Here is a 23,673-nt window from a genome sequence, read left to right as displayed (position 1 = left end):
CTTATAATTGTGAATTTATAAAGATTTCCAGCGATGAGTAATAATATAAAATTCGAGATAAAGCGAGAAGAATTTTGAAGTGAATTATTTGCAAGGAATATGAAAGTGTGATAGTAATTTAAAGTATCATCAAGGCAAGTGTTTCGTAATCTCTAACATTCTTTACATATTGAGGTGTGTGAACACAAAAGCCATTGATAAAGTATTGTGATAAATCGAGTGTAATATAGTGTTAACTCGATCTATTTGGGCTACAGGTTTCAGGAAGTGAATGTTATCGCGAAGGGAAGCATTGTCGCGATGATGTGCTAAAGCAAAGATTGCTGTTCGTCGTGGGAAAAACCCACAACCCTGGTGTGTGTCTACGAAAGATAAGTGGGATATTTTATTTTACCTCTAGTAGTACTCAATACAAAATGTTATTCATTCAATATTTTTCTATGTCGCTTATTGTTAATATTCTATTTCTCTTTATGTTTTTCCATGCATTTTTATTCAGTTATAATAAGTATAGCTAGGACATGAAATTAATATGTATTGACTTAAAAGGAGCAAGAGGAAAATTTAATGATACATACAAATTTACGACATTAGACATGTGTTTCACTTAAGAGTTTGTCAGTGGGTTAATTAAAGACGAGCTTGGGATAGTAATTATATTGGTCATCGTAAGTTCATAATAGTTCGAAAGGACTTTCCTGAGCTGTATAACTGTATTATTAAGATCTTATTGAAGATGAGATGAGAGATAGCCGTCCACGTTGTCAAATATGAATATTTTACGTGTGTTACGGTATTGAATTTAATCGCGGATGAAGAACCAGGGATTATACAAACTGGTATAGGATAATTGTGGAAATAGGAATGTGGTAGAAATACAGAGAAATCATTGAAAAATATATTCAATGAATTTGATGCAATATGGGACACAATCTGTAAAAAATGTGAAGTGTGGTAATATTATGTGAGAATATTATGGATAAAGAAGGAAAGAAATATGTTACGGCGAGATTTAAGGGTCTTCAAAGCGAAATAAAAATGAATTTAGTGTGTTAGTAAAGTATTGGATGACATCACGAGGTTAAAATAGAATTAGGTTGGAATATGAGTACCTTCAGCGGTTTAGAAAGCCAAGAATAACGGCCGAGAGGAATAGTCGTGCTGACCACACGACACCTCGTAATCTGCAGGCCTTCGAGCTGAGCAGCGGTCGCTTGGTAGGCCAAGGTCCTTCAAGGGCTGCAGTGCCATGGGGTTTGGTTTTTATGCGTATCTTCAGTAGGGAATTGTATTTATTTGCTGGTGATGCACAAGTCTTCGAAAGTTTACAATCATGGACAAGGCGCTCCTTAAGACTCTAAGGCTGTGCCTACACTTCAATCCCCAAATTAGTTTACTTCTGCTCTTATCCGTGTATTCCTATTGTTGTTTAAAATACTATATACTGTACTTGATCTCGCGCTGCCTAGCGTGTGTCTGTCCTGACAAATAACAGGTATTCACCTCAACTCAGCCCGCTGCGCACACAAGCACTAGCAACCCTGGGTGTCGACTGAGCCAGTACTAATGCAATACAGTATAATGAATCATAAGAGATACAGGGTTGTCACCAGTGTTTAATACAAGATAGCATTGATTTATGACGTGCAAAATTATTGAACATGTTGCATAAATCTGAACAGGAGTCAGACACCCGCAAAAATTAATTTAAGTTACAATAATAATCTCAAGGTATGTTACTTTCAAATACCTAACTTCATTTATAGAATGATAATGTTTTAACATGTGCTCTTTAGACATGCTGGCAGTCTTTTAGGAGGTACATTTCAGCATTTTTGTTGTTCATAACGAGACAGACTACACCGTGAAAGTTGCGGAAGTGTATACTGTCAGGGTGGAATTTAAGTGTAGTGATCAGTTCATATTTTCACCTTACTTTGTGTGTGCGTGTGTTACAGTGTAGCTGAAAATCTGCACTACACATGGGTTTAAATGGATGTGTTCAGTTTATCTCGAGGTCCATTGAATTTTCTTATCGAAAATCCAACATCCTTTCTCACTTCACATACATACATACATACATACATTATCATTATAGACTGTTATGCCTTTCAGCGTTCAGTCTGCAAGCCTCTGAGAATTTACTAAACGTCGCCACAATCCTCGATTTGCAACTAGTGTTGTGGCCTCATTTAGTTCTATACCTCTTTCCTTTAAATCGTTAGAAACAGAGTCTAACCACCGTCGTCTTGGTCTCCCTCTACTTCTCTTACCCTCCATAACAGAGTCCATTATTCTCCCAGCTAACCTATCCTCCTCCATTCGCCTCACATGACCCCACCATCGAAACCGGTTTATGAGTACAGCTTCATCCACCGAGTTCATTCCTAAATTAGCCTTTTTTTCTCCTCATTCCGAGTACCCTCCTGCCATTGTTCCAACCTGTTCGTACCAGCAATCATTCTTGCTACTTTCATGTCTGTTACTTCTAACTTATGAATAAGATATCCTCAGTCCACCCAGCTTTCGCTCCCGTAAAGCAAAGTTGGTCTGAAAACAGACCGATGTAAGGATAGTTTCGTCTGGGAGCTGACTTCCTTCTTACAGAATACTGCTGATCGCAACTGCGAGCTCACTACATTAGCTTTACTACACCTAGATTCAATCTCACTTACTATATTACCATCCTGGAAGAACACACAACCTAAATACTTGAAATTATCGACCTGTTCTAGCTTTGTATCACCAATCTGACATTCAATTCTGTTGGATTTCTTACCTACTGACATCAATTTAGTCTTCGAGAGGCTAATTTTCATACCATACTCATTGCACCTATTTTCAAGTTCCAAGATGTTAGACTGGAGGCTTTCGGCACAGTCTGCCATTAAGACCAAGTCGTCAGCATAGGCCAGGCTGCTTACTACATTTCCACCTAACTGAATCCCTCCCTGCCATTTTATACCTTTCAGCATATGATCCATGTAAACTACAAACAGCAAAGGTGAAAGATTACAGCCTTGTCTAACTCCTGTAAGTACCCTGAACCAAGAACTCATTCTACCATCAATTCTCACTGAAGCCCAATTGTCAACATAGATGCCTTTGATTGATTTTAATAATCTGCCTTTAATTCCATAGTCCCCCAGTATAGCGAACATCTTTTCCCTCGGTACCCTGTCATATGCTTTCTCTAGATCTACGAAACATAAACACAACTGCCTATTCCTCTCGTAGCATTTTTCAATTACCTGGCGCATACTGAAAATCTGATCCTGACAGCCTCTCTGTGGTCTGAAACCACACTGGTTTTCATCCAACTTCCTCTCAACGACTGATCGCACCCTCCCTTCCAAGATGCCTGTGAATACTTTGCCTGGTATACTAATCAATGAGATACCTCGATAGTTGTTGCAATCCTTCCTGTTCCCTTGCTTATAGATAGGTGCAATTACTGCTTTTGTCCAATCTGAAGGTACCTTACCAACACTCCACGCCAATTTGAGTACTCTATGAAGCCATTTCATCCCTGCCTTCCCACTATACTTCACCATTTCAGGTCTAATTTCATCTATTCCTGCTGCCTTATGACAATGGAGTTTATTTACTATCCTTTCCACTTCCTCAAGCATAATTTCACCAACATCATTTTCTTCCTCCCCATGAGCTTGACTGTTTGCAACACCACCAGGATGATTTCCTTTTACATTGAGAAGATGTTCAAAATATTCCCTCCACCTCTCCAGTGATTCCCTGGGATCTGTTATGAGTTCACCTGAATTACTCAAAACACTGTTCATTTCCTTTTTCCCTCCCTTCCTAAGATTCTTTATTACTGTCCTGAAAGGTTTCCCTGCTGCTTGACCTAACCTTTCCAGGTTATTACCAAAATCTTCCCATGACTTCTTTTTGGATTCAACAACTATTTGTTTCGCTCTGTTTCTTTCATCTACGTACAAATCCCTGTCTGCCTCGGCCCTTTTTTGGAGCCATTTCTGACAAGCCTTCTTTTTACGTTTACAGGCTGCTCTCACTTCATCATTCCACCAAGATGTTCGCCTTTTCCCATCTTTACACACAGTTGTTCCTGGGCATTCCCTTGCTGTTTCTACTACAGCATCCCTGTATGCCACCCATTCACTTTCTATATCCTGAACCTGCTTACTGTCTACAGTTCGAAACTTCTCACTAATCATATCCATGTACTTCTGTCTAATTTCCTCGTCCTGGAGATTTTCTACCCTTATTCGTTTGCAGACAGATTTCACTTTCTCTACCCTAGGCCTAGAGATACTTAGTTCACTACAGATCAGATAATGGTCTGTATCATCGAAAAATCCCCGATAAACTCGTACATTCCTAAAAGATTTCCTGAATTCAAAGTCTGTTCAGATATAGTCTATTATGGATCTGGTACCCCTAGCCTCCCATGTGTAGCGGTGAATAGCCTTATGCTTGAAGAATGTATTCGTAACAGCTAAACCCATACTAGCACAGAAGTCCAGCAAACGCTTCCCATTCCCATTAGCTTCCATATCTTCCCCACATTTACCAATCACCCTTTCGTATCCTTCAGTTCTATTCCCAACTCTCGCATTGAAATCGCCCATTAGCACTATTCTATCCTTGCTGTTGACCCTGACCACGATGTCAGTCAATGCTTCATAAAACTTGTCAACTTCATCCTCATCTGCACCCTCACATGGTGAATACACGGACACAATTCTTGTCCTAATTCCTCCCACTGACAAATCTACCCACATCATTCGCTCACTTACGTGCCTAACAGAAACAATGTTGCGTGCAATGGTATTCCTGATAAAGAGCCCTACCCCAGACTCTGCCCTTCCCTTTCTAACACCCGTCAAGTACACTTTATAATCTCCTATCTCTTCCTCGTTATCTCCCCTTACCCGAATATCATTTACTCCTAGCACATCCAGATGCATCCTCTTTGCTGACTCAGCAAGTTCTACCTTCTTTCTTCCATAAGCCCCATTAATATTGATAGCTCCCCATCGAATTCCATTTCGTTCGCCAAGTTGTTTCCAAGGAGTCCCTCGCCTGTCAAATGGGAGTGGGACTCCATTACTCCCATAGGTCCGAGGCTTGCTTAAAGTGTTCTGAGCTCGGTAAATTCATGAAGCAGGATGCTGCCCTACTTGCACATAGTCCAAGTGAGGATCTCTCCTCTAACGGGTTATGGACCACCGGTGAATTGTGTAGTCCTAGCCGCCTGAGCACAAGGAGGGCCACGACTCAGAATATGTCCGAGATGCCCACTCCCATTCCATAGCAACTGGTATCCCGACTCTCAGGACCACTTACTAGGCCACTCAGCCGTTGCCCATGGTTCACGAACTAGGACGTGACTACAGTAACCCACAAACATGAACCACTTCACTTCTGAGGAAAAACTCCAAGTAAAAGAACGAAAGCCCACGCCAAGCTGATCCATTCAGAAAATTGATGGGATACTTTTATGACGTTTTAGAGACAATGGTACAAATCAAAACCATGTTTGAGTGACAGTGCTACCATAAATAGACTGAATTTGTTTTATAGTGTGCTCTTTGCTAAAGACAATTTAGAATGGGGCAAAAGAGGAGTTGGTGAGGAAAGTCTTAAACATTTTCTTTAAAAAGGTAAGAAAATATGAATGTTCCATTGCGTATATCACACCAGGCATTAAATACAATCAACTAGGTATGGCTAGAATTGACAATGCTCTTTCTGAGGCAATCCGAATGGCACCTCTGAAACACAATGAAAAAATCGAGCGAAATAGGAATATAATTATAAGACTGATTTCAGCTCTTTGTTTCCTGGCGCGGCAAGAGTTAGCTCTCCGAGGTCATGATGAATCTGAGACGTCATTAAACAAAGGCAATTATTTAGAATTTATGGATTTCTTGGCAGAGGAAGAAGCGTATATGAAAGATCATTTATTAACCGACGGGGTATATAAATTAACTCTTCTAACACACAAAACGAACTACTCGTATGCATTACGGAAGTAGTTGAAGATTAGACACTTAGTGAACTTGAAAATAGTTCGTTTATTTCCATAGAGGTTTATGAAACCACGGATGTATCAACTACAACTCAAATGAGCGTTATTTTCCGTTATGCCAGTAACGAATCGGGAGAATGTGAAGAAAGATTCGTCGGATTATTAGAAGTTTCAAAATACCTAAGCGCTGAAAGCATAGCCACTGTTTTGCTTGACATCCTCAAAGCATGGAAGTTCCATATTGTACCAGGAAAGCCTAGGTCCTGGTCCATATTAATTGAAAGAAACATTACTTCAGCATAAAAAGATCCGACCGACGTACGAACATCTATGTAAAGAATGTTCCAGTATGTGCCAGACCCTACGAGTGCACTAGGCGGAGTCAAGTGACGTCACCTGTCGCTTGAAGCTCACCTCCCCTAGAGATATTTCTCGAAATAATTTTTCTTTTACCAGCTTTTTAACGCCTTAACCAATTTCAACGGGACAAACGCTGAATTATAGCGGACGTCATAAAAGTTAATCCCTGTGAATTTCGAATTAATTCATCCCATGGTTGTTGAGTTATAATAATTTAAAGTTTCAACGAAATTACGTAATCACGGTCACATGGCCGAGAGAGATGCTACCCCTCCCAGCGCTGGTATCTATATATGCCAAGGCCAGCCAGCCAGCAAGCAGTACAAGGACGAGTAGACAGCTGTGTGAGTGAGACAGAGGAGAGACCGGCCCGCGTACAGTATGTTCGCGCAGTCACGGTGAAAGTACTTTCCGTCGTATTTCCGGAACGCGAAATTATATCGCCGACAGAATTATAAAAGACGTCGCACTATATTTAGTATATCGCGTCGCGACTACAGTCTAATCCTAAAGACATTTAAGAATGTAATACGAGTGAACTTATTGAAGTGCAAACATTAACTATTTTACGTTCACAGAATATGTCATTACGTGTAGACTTATGATTTTGAACTTCTGCAGAAACTAATGTGTAGAATCACCAGAACTCGTTTCTTTCCGAGTACTGAACTGTATTCCTTTATTCATGCCACGTCAGTATACGACATACAGTAATTTGAGTGAAAATTAAGAACTTTTCTGAGGTAATATAACATTATAATAACAGGATAAGCAGAAAATAATTCTTAGTGACTTAATGACTGTGTTCAAAGACTGTGATTATCGACTTGCCTTTTCAAGTGTGAACTGTGCATTTATGAACGTTTCAATAACGACTGTAAATAGTATTTCATACAGGAAGGACTGTGATTCTTTCAATTACGCCATAAATAGTGTTCAACAGTCAATGACAGTGTCAGTGTTAACTACTCGCACTAAGTGAATTTTTCGTGTGCGAAAAATCACCCTAACGAGCTGCAATTCTACATGATCCAGTTCCAGCCGTCATCACCTCATCGGGAACGTCAACATGGTGTGTCAAGGGAACATCGCCGATCCTGATTCTCCACGGAACATTCCAGATGTCCATCCTCCGACATTTTGTAGCAACATTTCTTGCCATAAGTGAGTAGTAACAAACTGACTAAATTTTTTTTTCATTAATTTGTGAACAGTGGAAACTTCAGTGCCGCGTGTGAACAAATATTTCAGAGTTCTCATAATTTCTCAGAAGTGATTAATTTAAATCCAAATTTCAGTTTCATATCTCGTAGAAAGACTTTAGGCTTTTCAAGCGTGCTATATATCAAGGGTGACGAACTGAGAACTGAAAACTATTAACCAAAATTTAATTTCTCATATCAACTTACAATTATAAGTGTGCTTAGGTTTAGAAAGACTTTAGGTGGAAATTCAATACCTCATATTCTCACATATGAAAGACTTTGAAATCAGTAGTATTTATGCCATTTTCATGAACAGAATTCAGGAAGATTACTTTCAAACTTTTAATTTCAATGCCAGATTTGAATCAAAAATCATATCGCAGGGTGAAGAATTAATAAATTGTTTTGAAAAAGATTTTTTAACCATCTATTATTCGCTCTGCGAGTCTATCCTACTCTGTATCAGCTCCAAAACCAAGTTCCACTCCCTGAGGTCCTACTCATGCCCTTTGCCCACAACTTTTCCTGGTACAATATACAGAAAATAATATCGCAAAATTACAATATCTGCAGTACAATGAAAGGTAAAAATGCTGGTGTGCAGCGTATTGTGAAACAAGAATTACCTTATGCCTCTTCATCCATTGTTAACGCATAAATTAAATTTTGTTAAATTACGCAGATTAAGATTTTTGCACAAACTTCGCAGGGTTTCATACTTTCATTAGCCGTTCTAGTAAAAGAAGCTATCTGCTTAGAGCAAGGGGTTTCAAATTGCCAAGCACTTGAGGGACAAGATGAAACTTCAATTCGCGCGCTGTTGCAACAATATTATCCTTCACTATGCTGAGCTAAAAGCAGGATTTCATGATATTATAGGCAGTGATGGGTGGTGTTACGGAGACAGAGGGGAAATAATGTGCGGGCATCAATGGGTTGATAGAAATAAAATTAACTTGCAATTTGAAACTTTAAATTTTAGGAATATATTTGTTTTCTGATATTTTCCTTTTCAAACTTTACACTTTGCTAAGCAAATAAAAATATAATCAGGTACAAGGCCTAGTTTGTGAGTTCGAGAAACATTATGAGAAATCTAGAATAATCAGATAACAACAATTTAGCAACATGAGCTTCAAGCTCCCCCGTTACAAATTTAACAAGAGCAAACTTGTTCCCTTCAATACATACTCAAGGAGATGGAGCTCCAAATTTTACACCAGCAGAAGGAGCGACTTGCTCCACACAATTATTCACTAGGGGACCATTCTCTAAAATTTACAAGTTCAGGCTTCTAAAGGCACAATCTACATTTCATGAAAACTAAATAGTATTCACAGTATTATCTGCTCAACAGTCTGATTTGCCTCGAGAGAAAATTAATAATAAAAGCTTACTTTAACAGGGGTAACAAGTACGCATTCTACGTGGCCTAATTTAAAAACAAAAGGTTAAAGGTACTGCCCGAAAATCATAGTGTTAGGAGGCGAACATAGGCACTCCTTGAAATTCACATCAAAATACTTCAAACCCTATGTGGGCTTATGGCCCGACGTTACAGAGGCCAAGCCTATACTACGGAAGTGACTACATGGAGAGAAATTTTTAATTTACAAAATTAAGTGGTAGATTTTAAAGGTTACAAAAATCATAGTCGCCTCAATATCAAGTTGAGAGGGAATACAAGAGGGTACCTCACTCTTTGTTCCCTAAGTTCGGTTAAGTTCTTTATACTAGTTTGAGAATTTACATTGAGAAATATAAATTACATTACGAAAGAATTTGAAACCTTCCCCTCAAACTATCTTTCAGAGACTATTACATGATAGGGATATAAATAGTCCAGACAGCCACGGAGCAGTAGCACTTGTGCCAATCTTATAAAAAAATAATATAAAATTGTTTGAAAATCCAACTTCCAAAATACTTTGAGAACAACAACTTAATAAATGCTTCCCAGTTTGGTTTCAGGGCGGGAAAATCAATCACTAAGGCTGTTGAATGTGTAATCTCTGGAATAATAAATAATTTTGTGCCTCGTACAATTACTGCTGCCAGTAATCTTATCAAAGCTTTTTACACGGTATCACATGGGATACTAATTCATAAATTTAAGCATTATAGTGTTAAGGGTCTTTAACTATCATTAATATTAAATCTTTCCTCACAAGTAGAAGCCAAAATGTAACGGTTACTGATCAACACCCGGAGTTACTCCAAGTAACAACAGGACTAGTCCAAGGGTCAGTAGTCGGGCAATTTTTTTTTTTACATTAATGACTTCCCTGGGAACTTATCAGGCAAGTCTGCTGGTGAGGAGGTTGAGACAGATTTTGAGGGATAAGACAGGTGGCCCCTGCTACTGGAAATCCGCGGGGTGGAGGGGAACATCTCTCTATTATGCTTCCGTACGGAGAGGGGAAGATGTATGCTCTGGCTACAAGGTATCTGTGGCTAGGGCAGTGAGATACACAGGTGCTCACAGGCTCAATAAGGAGTACCTTTAGATGTAACTAGCCTTTTATTTGTAATTTTGGTTTATTTTTTCTCCGAATAGATCCATCAGGATTTTTTGCTGTACAGATCTGGAGAAAGTAATGGTAATTTGTCATTCATTCACTATGAAGTGTGTAATTTCTACAGCATCTTCAATATGGTATCAATTAACTCGTACATACCCATCAATACGTGAGAAGAAATTCAGGCAGAAAAGTGATATCTCCAATGGACTTCATGCTAACACTTCATAAGCAACTCTTTGAGCCTTGGCAGAAAGAGAAACCATTTGGTGAAGGCTTGTTACGCTACCTAAGGTCAGCTTGTAAGTTGTCATGATGAGGAGACAAGACAGGAAGAAGAGAAAACCTCGCCAGAACAGAAGTACCGCCACTTATGCGACTATGAGCAGAGGCGGATGGTAACTGTTTACAGTCTGGTTTGCATTAAACCTATCTTCGGGCAATACCTAAGAAAAATTGTCCAAACTGTTGACCGCCACCAGAGAACACCATCGAAGTACTGATAGGAGTCAAGTGAAAATTTTCTGTTCAACATATCTTTGATGATGAAGTCTTGCCCGGACCGATGACCTGGATTTTAGGCCCTTTTAAACAACAAGCAAGAAGTCTTGCTTCGCTTCTTCTTTTCCTTCCCCCTTAGTAGTAACTTTTCTGCTGGGTTCTTTCAGTATCATTACTAACCTATTCGACTCATTTGACGTGACGTTCACACTAGTATTGGCCAGGCCTTACACTCAAATGACGAGATATTCACGCGCCGTGCCGAGTAATATGAACTGGCTTATACTGTATATTAAGCTACCATGCAAGGGTTTCTCTTTTGTGAACTACTATGAATAGAACAGGAATGTGGCTTGTTTACAGCTCTCCTTCTAAGAACGTGCACAGTTAATAATTGCATAATCTCTGAAAGCACAAATATTTCATCAGGAGTCAGCCATTCTCCTAGCTATCGCTTCGGGCGTAGTATAAGCAAGTGACAGCAATGCTATTGCTGAGTTAATCGAAAGTGTTTTAGATTCGTAGGACAGTGATGACGATTATAATAACATTGAAGAAGAGGTTTGAAGTGAAAGTGATATTTCATCTGATACGAGTGACAGTGAATCCGTATCTAAAGACCTATGCGCGAAACGAAAACAGTGACTGGGTGTGGGTTAGTAATAGAGATAACCAACCAATTAATAATCACTTTACAGGATCTCTAGGAGTGTCAGGAGAACTGAGAGACAAATTTTTAGATATTTCTGTATCGGACTTGCATTTTTGGAGGTTATGTACCCGTCGTTTCCCGCATTGAGTGGGAAACAAATATTTACGCTATGGGACAATTATCGGACCTACATGAAAAAAACGGTGAAAAGGAGATTGTCACTAATTCGAGTGAAATTAATGACGTCTGATGTCCTAGGTTCGTAAGTCTCGCATCCAATTATATTGGAGGAAAGATAAATGTATTCAGACAACAATTCTTCGAGAGACAATGTGTAGTGTGAAGTTACTCTGCATATACCAGAATATTTGACGATTTATCACACAGAATCTTCGCTCTAACATAGTTGCTGTTGAGTAAAATTATTTTGAATGCTTCACTGAAAACTGTGCGTGAAAATTATGGTTTCTGTTCCAATTTTGGCATTTATTTCACAGCTATGCATAGCAGTTCTGACAGGATGGCATACTCGTGTTGAGGACGACTTAAATCTGATTTCTAAGCGAGCGCGCGAGACCATTATACCTGAGGCAATTGAGTTAACTAACATCTCATGGTGTAGGTAATTTGTTTCCCTACAGCCAGTGATACAGTAATATTCCCGGTAGAATTCATGTTTTATCACATGATTCGGATTCAATATAACTTGAATAAAAATTGATGAAAACTTCTGTTTTCCCTCTATGATAATTTTTTCAAGTGCAGATAAATGAAATAATTGACGACACCAGTGTCATTTTCTTTATTTTCCTCCCTAACCATTACAAGTGGGCATAATAATTACTTGTTGTTGGCAATAAGAAACTTACCGACATGTTGACAATCTAGTGCTAATTTTCAGAGGCTTGGGGTGGAAACGCTGGAAGGCACAACCGTCTGTAACGAAGATTACCGAACTTCGAAACTGGACCATGAATGAATGGAGGCATGTGCTTTTCACAGATGAATCCCGCTTTAGTTTGCAGAACGATTCCCGTCACACATTAATCTGGAGAGAACCGGGTGTCCGATACAATCACAGGAACATCGTGGAACGGGACCAGTATGGTGGTGGTGTCATGATGTGGAGCGGCACCGTGTTGAATGGCCGTACGTACCTGCACATCTTCATGGGTGGTCCGAGGAACACTGTTAACGTCGAAGATACAGGGATGAGGTACTGGGACCACTTGTTCGACTATTCATAGGTACGGTTGGTGCAGATTTCCTCTTAATGGACGATAACTTCCGACCGCACCCGCGCTGCTCTGGTGGATGAATTTCTGGCTGGTGAAGACATTCATCGCATGGACTGGCCAGCGAGGTCTGCTGATCTTGATCCCATAGAACATGCCTGAGATGCACTGGGGAGGCGAACTGCATCCCGTCAGCCTCCACGTAGGACCCTCCAAGACATTCGCATTGCCCTTTCGGAGGAATGGGATCGACTGCCACAAGAGTTCTTGGACCAACTTAGGGGTAACCATACACCCTATTATAGCTGCAGTCGCTTAAGTGGGGCCAGTATCCAGTATTCGGGAGATAGTAGGTTCGAACCCCACTGTCGGCAGCCCTGAAAATGGTTTTCCGTGGTTTCCCATTTTCACACCAGGCAAATGCTGGGGCTGTACCTTAATTAAGGCCACGGCCGCTTCCTTCCCACTCCTAGGCCGTTCCTGTCCCATCGTCGCCATAAGAACTATCTGTGTCGGTGCGACGTAAAGCAAGTAGCAAAAAAAAAAAAAAAGAAATTTTGTTGTGGAAGACATTGCCAAGTTTTGTTGGTTGTTGTCAGATGGGTACCATAGCTATCAGAACCTTTCTGATACTTTTTCTTGGAGAAGTTGTGTGACATGTAGTGTGTTATTCAGCTCCCGTTTGTTCAGAAATCCGTCTGACATTCCTATCCAGCGGTTGGCCTCGTTTAGTGATTATTCTTAACTTTAGGACACTGGTGTAAATGATGTATAATATAGAAGATGGTTCAGCGAACGGGACGAAATCAATCTTACAGACAGGCTCCCTTGCGAATCTCAGCCCAGTCGAAAACGTGTGGGTTGAAACAATGCATGTAATAACGGATAACTGGCCTTAACCCACCCCAAGATTCCAAGACAACCATTGTGATCTATTCCTTGAGGCTTGGGAGGAGATTGCCGGAGCAAACAATATATTGCTCATGTCATGGCTTCCATTCCTCACAGACTTCAAGTTGTAATCGTAGCCAAAACCCTTTATACGACTTACTAGACAAGCTCACGATGTGGTTCAGATCCCACGTAAATCCGGTTACTCTAAAAATATGATCAGCAGACATTAATACGGTAAGATGTTTTTTATTGTACAAGGAGTCAGTCAGCCACCTTCCACACGCCGCCATGTGATTGCCAACAATGCCAAACATAAAAATAACGTTCAATTCACACAAAGGTGGATTCGATCTTCAACATTCAGCTAGAGTATGTGACAATATCCAACCATTTTACAGCCCGAGCTATTACATTAATTCATTGTCCAGCTCATATATAAATTGAGAAACAGCAGCCCTTGATATCCTTCTACTGTCTTCAATCAAAGGATTAAAAGACGAGGTCATCAACACTATGCTTAATGTTTTGGTGAACTAATATGCTTTGTGCATTAAGCAATAAAATAACGTATTTAATTAAAAATAAGTATTATATTATTGAATCAGTTTAACCTCCAGGGTTGGCTTTTCCAGCAGATTTAGCAGCGAGAGATCTCAGCTCGAAAGCCTCCACCACCCGACATTTTTTCGAGAATACAACTGGGGAGGAGGACAAAATACCTCGCCATGGCGGGCATACCTGCTGTGCTGAAGAAATGCCTTGTGGAGGATGGCAGTGAAGAGGAAAGGTAGAGGCCATGGCCTTAAGTAAGGTACTATCCCGGCACTTGCATGGAGAAGAGGTGGAGAAACCATGGAATATCACTTCGAGGGTGACTGAGATGGGAATCGAAACCCCTCTACTCAGTTGATTTAACAAGGCTGAGTGTTTCATGGTCAGTGTTGTACAGGTTTACACTAATTTGTCGGATCTTTAATGATGCGGATTCTTCAGTTTTATCGAGTGACCAAATGTTGTGGTGTTGTGTGTACATTGTATAAATCATATGATACAGTACAGATCACAGAAGTTTCTGTTTATTACAATGTGGCATAACTTCCCTTAGGAAACAGTTTAGAGAATTACACGTAGAATTTTCTTGCTGCAGTTTACAAAGAGTTTTAAAAACTCTAGCCGGTTTCCATCTCTTAAAATTATTCTCCAAGGATAAGGTTACAAACTGAGTGATACCATCATGATATTAAATATTATGATACCTAGTTACCTGTGCTGCTGTCCTCTGATGAGTTAATGGAGCAGTTTTATCTTCTTGTGCCATATGTTGATCATATGTCTCACTTCTTGGAGGATAGGAACTTGATCCATAGGTGGGAGTATGTGCCTGGTTTTCGTCCCGTTTGTTTTGTGATTTCTGAAACTAAAACATAAATTTTAACTATACAGTGCGATATGACGAATACAGTTTCTCTAACAACGACATACTCATTTCTGCTATTTTTACATTACTTGGATTCCTTTCATGTTAAATACCAGAATATTTTGTAAAGGAGCCTATTTCTCTTTTAGAGATATTCGTAACTCTTTAAATCAGTTGAAGGGGTCGGGGCAAAAGAGTGCCAAGCAACATTTTCGCCAAAACTCAGCTGTCGGTGCCATTTGTTGAGGATTATGATAAGCTATCAATAAACACTGGAAACTTGCATAGAAACACATTCAAGTGGCACTGCATGTGACTTTCATCTTGTTGCCCCTAACAGTTCTTAGAAACACTCGGAGCAAAACAGTGTCAAGCAACCAGGAGACCCAGATTACCATGGATTGTAGGAGGAAGCTTGTGTTTTCGAGTGATTCTGAAGAATATCTCAGTGATCCTGATGTAGACGCTGACTATCTTCCTCACATAGCATGTGAAATTTCCTCTCAAAATGGAAGTGAGGTAAGTGTTGCTTGGCATTATTTTGACCATAACTAAAGTTTCAGCCATTGTTGCTTGGGGTATGTAACTTATTAAGTCATTAGGTTATGTTTTAGGAACCGTTATAACACACTCTTGGATCTATAGAAAGTGGCGTTTTCAGTTCAAAGTTTACTCAAGTTAGTGTAAGGCCTTTGTTGACCAACATTCGCAAATATTCATTATGTGGCTTAGCACTATATTGCTTAATTTTGCAGCACTCTTGTTAAAGTATCGTTATTAGTTACATAACACAGGATACAATATGGGTATTTCTCGTACTAAGACTTGCTGTTTTGCACTGTTTAGGATATCCTGGATCATTCAAGGATACCGTAACATTCGCCTGAGAAAGGCCCGAATTCTAGGAAGAGGAATAGACGTATTACGATACAGATGAATAAGAAGAGGCGAAACGAAGGAAGAGAATATGCAGCGCGTAAGTCCGGAAAAGTTGCTCCAGGAGCAAAAGTTGGAGAGCTATGTCGCTGTCCCCTGAGATGTTTTGAACTTGAAGAACAACAGATATTGTCAATATTTAATGGGTTTTAGGATGTCGCAAATTTTGATAAGCAAAATGCTTATTTATTTGGATGTATTGGAGCTATTCCTGTAAAACGGAGATACAGGACACCTGAAGGATAGCCAAGCTCCGGAAATTGTGGACATACGATGTAGGCATTCATGACTGTGGTAAAGACTTAGTGTGCATGTTTTTGTGGGATGAGAGTATTGTAGGAGAGGCAGTGACGAAATAGGTAGTGCAGATTTGAAGTATCTGAAAACAAACGCCGTCGATGCTAAAAAGCTTGTGATTTTTTCTGATAACTGCGGGGGCCAGAATAAAAACTGGAATATAATGGCACTCTGGCCTTATTTAATTCACCCTAAACGATTTAATGAGATCGAACACTGGTTTTTAACATCTGGCCACACATTCTTGCTATCAGATAAAGACTTTGTTAAAATTGAGAAGTACCAACGAAATCAACCGCCTGTGTACGACGCTGCCGACTAAAAATATATCATTCAAGAATGTGGGAGAAAGAAAAAGTTCAGTGTAACAGACATGAAACAAGACGACTTTTATGACCTGGCAGCATTTAAAGTTGGACTCCTGAACACCAGTAAAAAACATGTGTAAGTGGCATGGAATTTAAATTCACAGACTTAATTTGATCAAATTTGAAGCAAGTAATCCATGGTTTATCAAACTAAAAACAAGAGTGAATATGGATTTTGAATACTGTAGGGTGCGAAAAAGAGGCAACACCACAACGTTGAGCTTGAAACGAAAGTACACTACTGTGCGAAAAATAAAGAAAAATAAACTGCAAGATGTGTTGAAACTCCTGGACTACGGCCCACCTGTCCATCACCAGTTTTATCTCAGCTTGATTCCTGATTCTGAAGACACTAATGAAGTTGAGGAAGTGTAGGAAAGGAGCACCTGATCTTTTAGTTTTAATGTTATGCATGTGCAGTTATAAGTCCCTAAATTCCATATTTTGAAAAGAACAGCATAGTTAAAAGATACAAACTGTCCTTTTTCCGTGATGGGTTAATGTTGATTTATTTAAATTTCTTTTCAGTTGCCAGTTCTACCCCGATTTCCGCTGCTACCAATTTAAATATTATTGGTGGAAATGTTATTTTAATTGAAGATTGGTGTTAGTTTTCATGTCTGATTAAAATAGTTGAAATATCAGACATTGTTTCATTATCATAAAATAATATTCCTAAGATAAGTGCCACTCCCATTGGGGCAATAAAGTGCCAAGCCACAGTATTCTGTGACGTGGTATTAAATGTATTGACTTTTACTCTACAAATAGCAGCCCAAAAGAAATTATGCCTGCAAATCACATACAATGAATATTACTGAACCTTTCAAAGCTATTATTACATCATTCCCGTGAATGGTACGATTTCACGATTTGAACAAACTTTCTAACTGCTCTCCCTTAAAGTTAAGAAAATGTTGCTTGGCACTCTTTTGCCCCGAACCCTTCAGTTACTCTTTATATTTACAACAGACCTTGAAAACACTGGGAGAATATTTGTTCTCAATGCAAGTTTTCAATACTGAGTATGAGAGAACAGTCACTGATGAGTGATGACTGATACTTTAGCATTCCGAACAGTATGCATTTTGCTCTCATTTACACAGATAAGATGCCTTAGTTGAAGGCAAGTTGGAGAAACAACAAAGAAATGTTCAGTGAGTACCAATGCCCATAATTTATTTGCATTCTTCATAAGCATAATACTATATTTTGAATATTAGTGATTCTTATACTGATCACAATATATTTCTTTCTTTCTTTCTTTCTTTCTTTCTTTCTTAATCAGTTTACCCTCCATGCTTGTTTTTCTCTGGGACTCAGCGAGGGATTCCACCTCTACCGCCTCAAGGGTGGTGTCCTGGAGCGTGAGACTTTGGGTCGTGGGATACAACTCGGGAGGAGGAGAAGTACCTCGCTGCGTGCCGCCTCACCTACTAAGCTGAACAGAGACCATGTGGAAGGATGAGAGGATCGGAAGTGATAGACAAGGAAGAGGGAAGAAAGCGGCCGTGGCCTTGAACTGAGAAACCTCGGAATACCATTTCATGGAGGGCTGAGGTGGGTTTCGATCCCTTCTACTCAGCTGACCTCCCGAAGCTGAGTGGATCAGTTCCAGTCCTCGTACCTCTTTTCAAATTTCGGGGCAGAACCTGGAATCGAAACCGGGTCTCCGGGTGAGACAGCTAATTATACTAACCACTACACCACAGAGGCGGGCAAGTAAGAATTAACAAAACAAAAAATGAATAATATGGCTTCTCCCCATGCTTACAATCTTACTTAAATATTAATAGACCAAATACTAGTGTACGTACTGCTCTACAGAGAAATGAAACAAATAATGGAATTACGATAACTGCTCCCCATCAGTATTGTTGGTGTATTCCAAACGGCGACTGTGCTTGCAAGTTGTTCTAGCTAACGATTGAGAAAAGGGGGGTAGCGAGCTCTTGCTGGATCCGAACCACTGCAATTCATGCCTTATAGCCCATGTACAACAACTTTACCACCTATGTTACTATATCCCACTGTCCAAGCAAGTCGGTAGCGATGAGGTATGTTATTAACGGGTTTATCAGGAAGGTAGTTGCTCCTTTAACTTCTACAAAAAAATCCTCTGCTATCCCTTATTAGTGTGTTATGCGCCGATCTAGAAATCGGATTTCAGTGATGTCTATAAGCCACATATTATTTATAGTTCCCTTTCATGGCCAGTATTATACAGGTTTACCCTCAATGGCGGGTCTTTAGTATGGTAGATTCTTCAATTTTAACGAACGAACAAATTTTTTGGGGTTGATTGTATATTGTAAAACTCATATGATATCACAGCAGATTCTCTTTATTGCAATGAAGCAAAACTTTACTTACGAAACAGCTTAGAGCATGCAATCTAATTAAATAATGATAAAAATAACTATTAGCCATTGCCCCACATTGTCCACCAATCGTAATCTTTCTAACAATCATTATTAATCATTGCCCCACTGTTGGGTATCAATGAAATATGATTTAAAATATGGATAAACAAAATAAATAAATAACTGAAATAACTGAAATAAAATATACTAATAAAAATAATTATTCGAAATGTCCGTAGTATGGGCGCCAGGATTTACAAGAATGGATCCCTCAAATTTTAATAGAGCAAGATAATTCTCTCTCCCAGGGCGTGTACATAAAGCTGCGTACTGGTACACCTGCTTCAGAGCTTACTTAACTTTCAACGACTGAATAGGTAGGAACTGCACCTAGGTTCATCAGTAACTCTACTTATTCTAAAATAACTAACTACATTCTGAATAATATCCGTTCACGAGCACCTCATCAACACAGCAAAATATACATAAAATACACACACAAAATACTGCTGCAAGACTCCATATTTACACATGATCCAACAACAACAAACAGTGAGAAACGAAATGCGAGGACTAAGGTACCATTTGCAGTCAGCCCGATAAACATTAATTACAAAGCATATATATATATATGTAGATAAATACCCTTCACTGTCACTGAGTATCAACACAACTTGCATATTCCCATAATTGGCTCTTGTCTATCACATTAATACTGTACCTTTATACTTATGTGTTCACTGATTCTAACATTTGGTTTAAAGATGTCTCCACTTGAGCAACACACAATTGTTGTTCCAGAACATAAATTATGGGAAGTCTGAGATACATTACCCCATAGCTTTCACTAATATATAAGACAACAAACTACCACAAGTGATATAATACCAAGTGCCTAGGCACTCCACAGTTTGTAGGGCATTACCATGCATTACATTCCACACAAATTCTCGTTAACCACGTTCAACAAACGTTTTAAGGCAAGTCCTATTTCAAATAAGTGACATCACTTCTCACGTTCCTCCAAAGATTTAAGACAAGAATGTTTCACAAAAGTTACATCTCCTCTAAAGTTTTAAGTCAACCACGTTTCCCCCCAGAAAAAATAAAGGCAAGTCCTTCCATTCCGCCAGAATTTGAAGTCAACCTCCCTTCCACCAAAGTTACATCTCCTCTTACTCCGCTGTTTTAAGTCAAGTCCTCCGCTGTTTTCTCACATGCCTAAATAGACCTCTGCTTCCCCCTACTCTCACATGGTACGTCTAGATTGACGCTGGCCATCCAATCACGAGTTGAAGTTCCTCTTGCTATACCAAAATCACGCCCCGAATCTCCTCCTGATCCCAAGACAATAAGAACAAGGCCAACTCATTGGACTCTGGATTGTTCCATATGACTCACGCAAACTTTCCGAATTGTAAATAGCACTGTTTTCCCATCCGTTTGTACAAAACAAATTACTCATATCACATATGGAGACCTTCTATCTTTAAATATTAAAAATAAATGTGCAAATTAAATAATGATAATAATACGAGTAATGACAATAATATCCCTTATTTCTGAATACCGTGCGTAGGTGTGATATATGTACTATCACAAGCAGCGCACACATATTTTTTTTCCTGCATTTTCCAAAGAGTTTTAAAAACTCTTGCAGGTTTCCATCAGTCAAAATATTTTTTCATGCATAAGGTTACAGACTGAGTGATACCACATGATATTAAATATTATGATATCCAGTTACCTGCGCTGATGTTCTCTGCTGTGTTAATAGAGCAGTTCGTTCTGATTGTGCCAAATGCTGATCAGATGTCTCACTTCCTGGAGGATAGGAATTTGATACATAGGTGGGAGTATGTGTCTGGTTTTTGAACAATTTGACTTGTGATTCCTGAAACAAAAACATGAATTTCAACTTTATAGTGTGACATAATAAATAAGGTTCCTCTAACAACGTCACTCATTTCTGCCGTTTTTACCATTAATTATCCGGTACCGTACTTGGATTCCTTTGAGGTGGCATACCAGAAGATATTGCAACGGAGCCTACCTCTCTTAGAGATAGTAATAACTCTTTAAATCAGTTATTCATTATATTTATAACAGACCCTGAAAACACTGGGGGAAATTTGTTCTCTATGCGAGTTTTAATACTGCGTGTAACTGAACAGTCGCTGATGATTGATTTTACAAAGAGGCATCACTGAAGTGGCATACCAGGGAAATGAGGAGTGAGGCAGTTTCCCGTTGCTTTCCTCACCGAGCCAGAAGTTGCTCACATATCAGTCTGCCTAGCGCACTGTAATGCACGCACCGACTGACCCTATGAGCGATATTTTCATACCATTCATAACAGGGACTGGCTGCATAAAGAATGGTTTTAGTAGCATCGCTCATACCTCAGTCATTTCTATATTGTCAAATCCAAGGATGAGACTGAGACAGGTCAATGAAAGTAACAAATTTATTCTAACCCATATCAGAAGACATAGTGCAGTGTAAACACTACATCTCGCCAGGAAATTATGCTTGCCATCATGTTATCTATAGCTGACCTCTTTGCTAGATTCAATTTCCTAGTAAGTTCATTCATTTTCTCCTTACTTCCACAGCCATTTCTAACTCTATCTCTTTTCAACTTACACCTCCTTCTTAATCTCTTTACTTCCCTGTTAGAATATAGTGCGCCTTTACCATAGCTTACCACCTTTAAAAGTATAAATCTATTTTCACATTCCTCAACAATTGATTTACACCCATCCCAGGTTTGTTTACATTCTTATTTTACGTTTTCCAACGATGGTAGTTCCGTTTTAAAATCTCCCCCATGCCTGTTGCATCAGCCATACGGTATTGCCTATTAGTCCTTCATTTAAGACCTCCCTTTATATCTAATTTTTCTAACCGAGCTCGATAGCTGCAGTCGTTTATGTGCGGCCAGTATCCAGTATTCGGGAGATAGTAGGTTCGAACCCCACTATCGGCAGCCCTGAAAATGGTTTTCCGTGGTTTCCCATTTTCACACCAGGCAAATGCTGGGGTAAGGCCACGGCCGTTTCCTTCCGACTCCTAGGCCTTTCCTGTTCCATCGTCACCATAAGACCTATTTGTGTCGGTGCGACGTAAAGCAACTAGCACAAAATATATCTCATATTTTTAGTAGACAAAAACAGCTTCGTGATCACTAATCACATCTATTACTTCGGTTTCTCTATAGAGCTCGTCTGGTTTGACCAGAATCACGCCCAGAATATTCTTCCATCTAGTTGGTTCCATCACTTTCTGAATTAGCTGTCCTTCCCATATTAACTTATTTGCCATTTGTTTGTCATGCTTCCTGTCGTTCGCATTGCCTTCCCAATTGACATCTGGTAAACTGAGATCACCCGCTACAATCACGGACGACCATCAATTTGACAGGGGAAGGATTCTGACGGACCTAATGTCTACTTGGTGATCCAGCATGTCGCCAATCCGCGGACTGACGTTTCAGTTCTGTTTCGTATGCGCTGGCCCAAAATTCATCGATGGCGATTATTCGTGGCAATAATTATTGATCGCTGTCCTGTTGCCAGCGTGCAAGGTGGTCGGAGCATATTGCATAGCGCACCCATCTTTGAACTTCCGTCGGTGCATGCGGTACCCACCGCGATGCGATTTTGTGCAGTTGCAGCTCATTACGCAATATCCTGTGGACGGTGCGTTTCTCGATGCTACTTGCCCTCTCTAACTCCAGTAGCGTCCATCGTCTGTCTTCATCCAGGAGCTGCTCGATGATGGCACGTGCCACTTCGGTCCGCACACTGAAAGATCGTCCCGAACGTTGCTCATCACTGGTTGACACACGTCCTTGCTGAAACTTTCCTACCCACCGTGCTATCGTACGGTACACTTACTTACTTACTCCTTGGCGCTACAGCCCCTGTAGAGCCTTGGCCTCCTCGACAATTTCCACCCACTCTTCTCTGTTGACTGCTCTGGTTCTCCATCTTCTAACTCCCATCCGTCCCAAATCCTCGTCCACGCTGTCCAACCATCTGATCCTCGGTCTTCCCCTCATACGACGCACTTCTGGTTCCCCATCAAAGACTTTCTTTACTGTCCTGTTCTCTGTCATTCTTTCTATACGTCCCAGCCATCACAGTCTACTACTCTTTATTTCCGCTACTATATCTGGTTTATTATACAGCTCTCTGATTTCCTTATTATTTCTGATTCGCCAGAGTCCACCATCCTTTATTGGTCCATAGACTTTCCAAAGTATCTTCCTTTTCCATCCCAGCAGCAACTCCTCATCACCTTGTGTCATAGTCCAAGTTTCCGCACCATACATCACCACAGGTCTCACTACCGTGTGATAAACAGTCAGCTTCAGATTCCTACTAAGACTCCTTGCTTGAAATACCTTTTCTAAGGCAAAGTAACTCCTATTACCAGCTGCTATCCTAGCATGTATTTCTTCCTTCATATCATTGTTTTCATCTACCATTGACCCTAGATATTTAAAGCTTTTGCAGCGTTTCATATTCTTTCCCATTTAGATTCACATATTTTTCTGCTTCATTTTACTTTTTCCTAGACATCAGCATGACTTAGTTTTTGACTGATTAATCAACAGTACCATCTCAGCCCCATATTTTTTTAGTTTTCCCAACTTCTCTTCCAGATCCAGTTTCCTCCTGGATAGCAAATCAATATCGTCTGCACATGCAAGGTCTTGTGTCACGCGATTAAACAATGTTCCACCAGGGTTGCTCCCTTGTATTATTCGCATTACCCTCTCCAAAGCAATGTTAAACGGAAGGGTGGAGAGTACATCACCCTGTCGTAATCCTTGGTTAACTTCAAAAGCTTTAGATAAAGTACCCCCAACCTTTACTTTACATACTGTTGTCGCTAGAGTCATTTGG

The sequence above is a fragment of the Anabrus simplex genome, chromosome 2, assembly GCF_040414725.1.
Source record: "Anabrus simplex isolate iqAnaSimp1 chromosome 2, ASM4041472v1, whole genome shotgun sequence".
Classification (NCBI taxonomy): domain Eukaryota; kingdom Metazoa; phylum Arthropoda; class Insecta; order Orthoptera; family Tettigoniidae; genus Anabrus; species Anabrus simplex.
The sequence above is the reverse complement of the archived record's forward strand: the minus strand, read 5'-3'. Positions refer to the sequence as shown.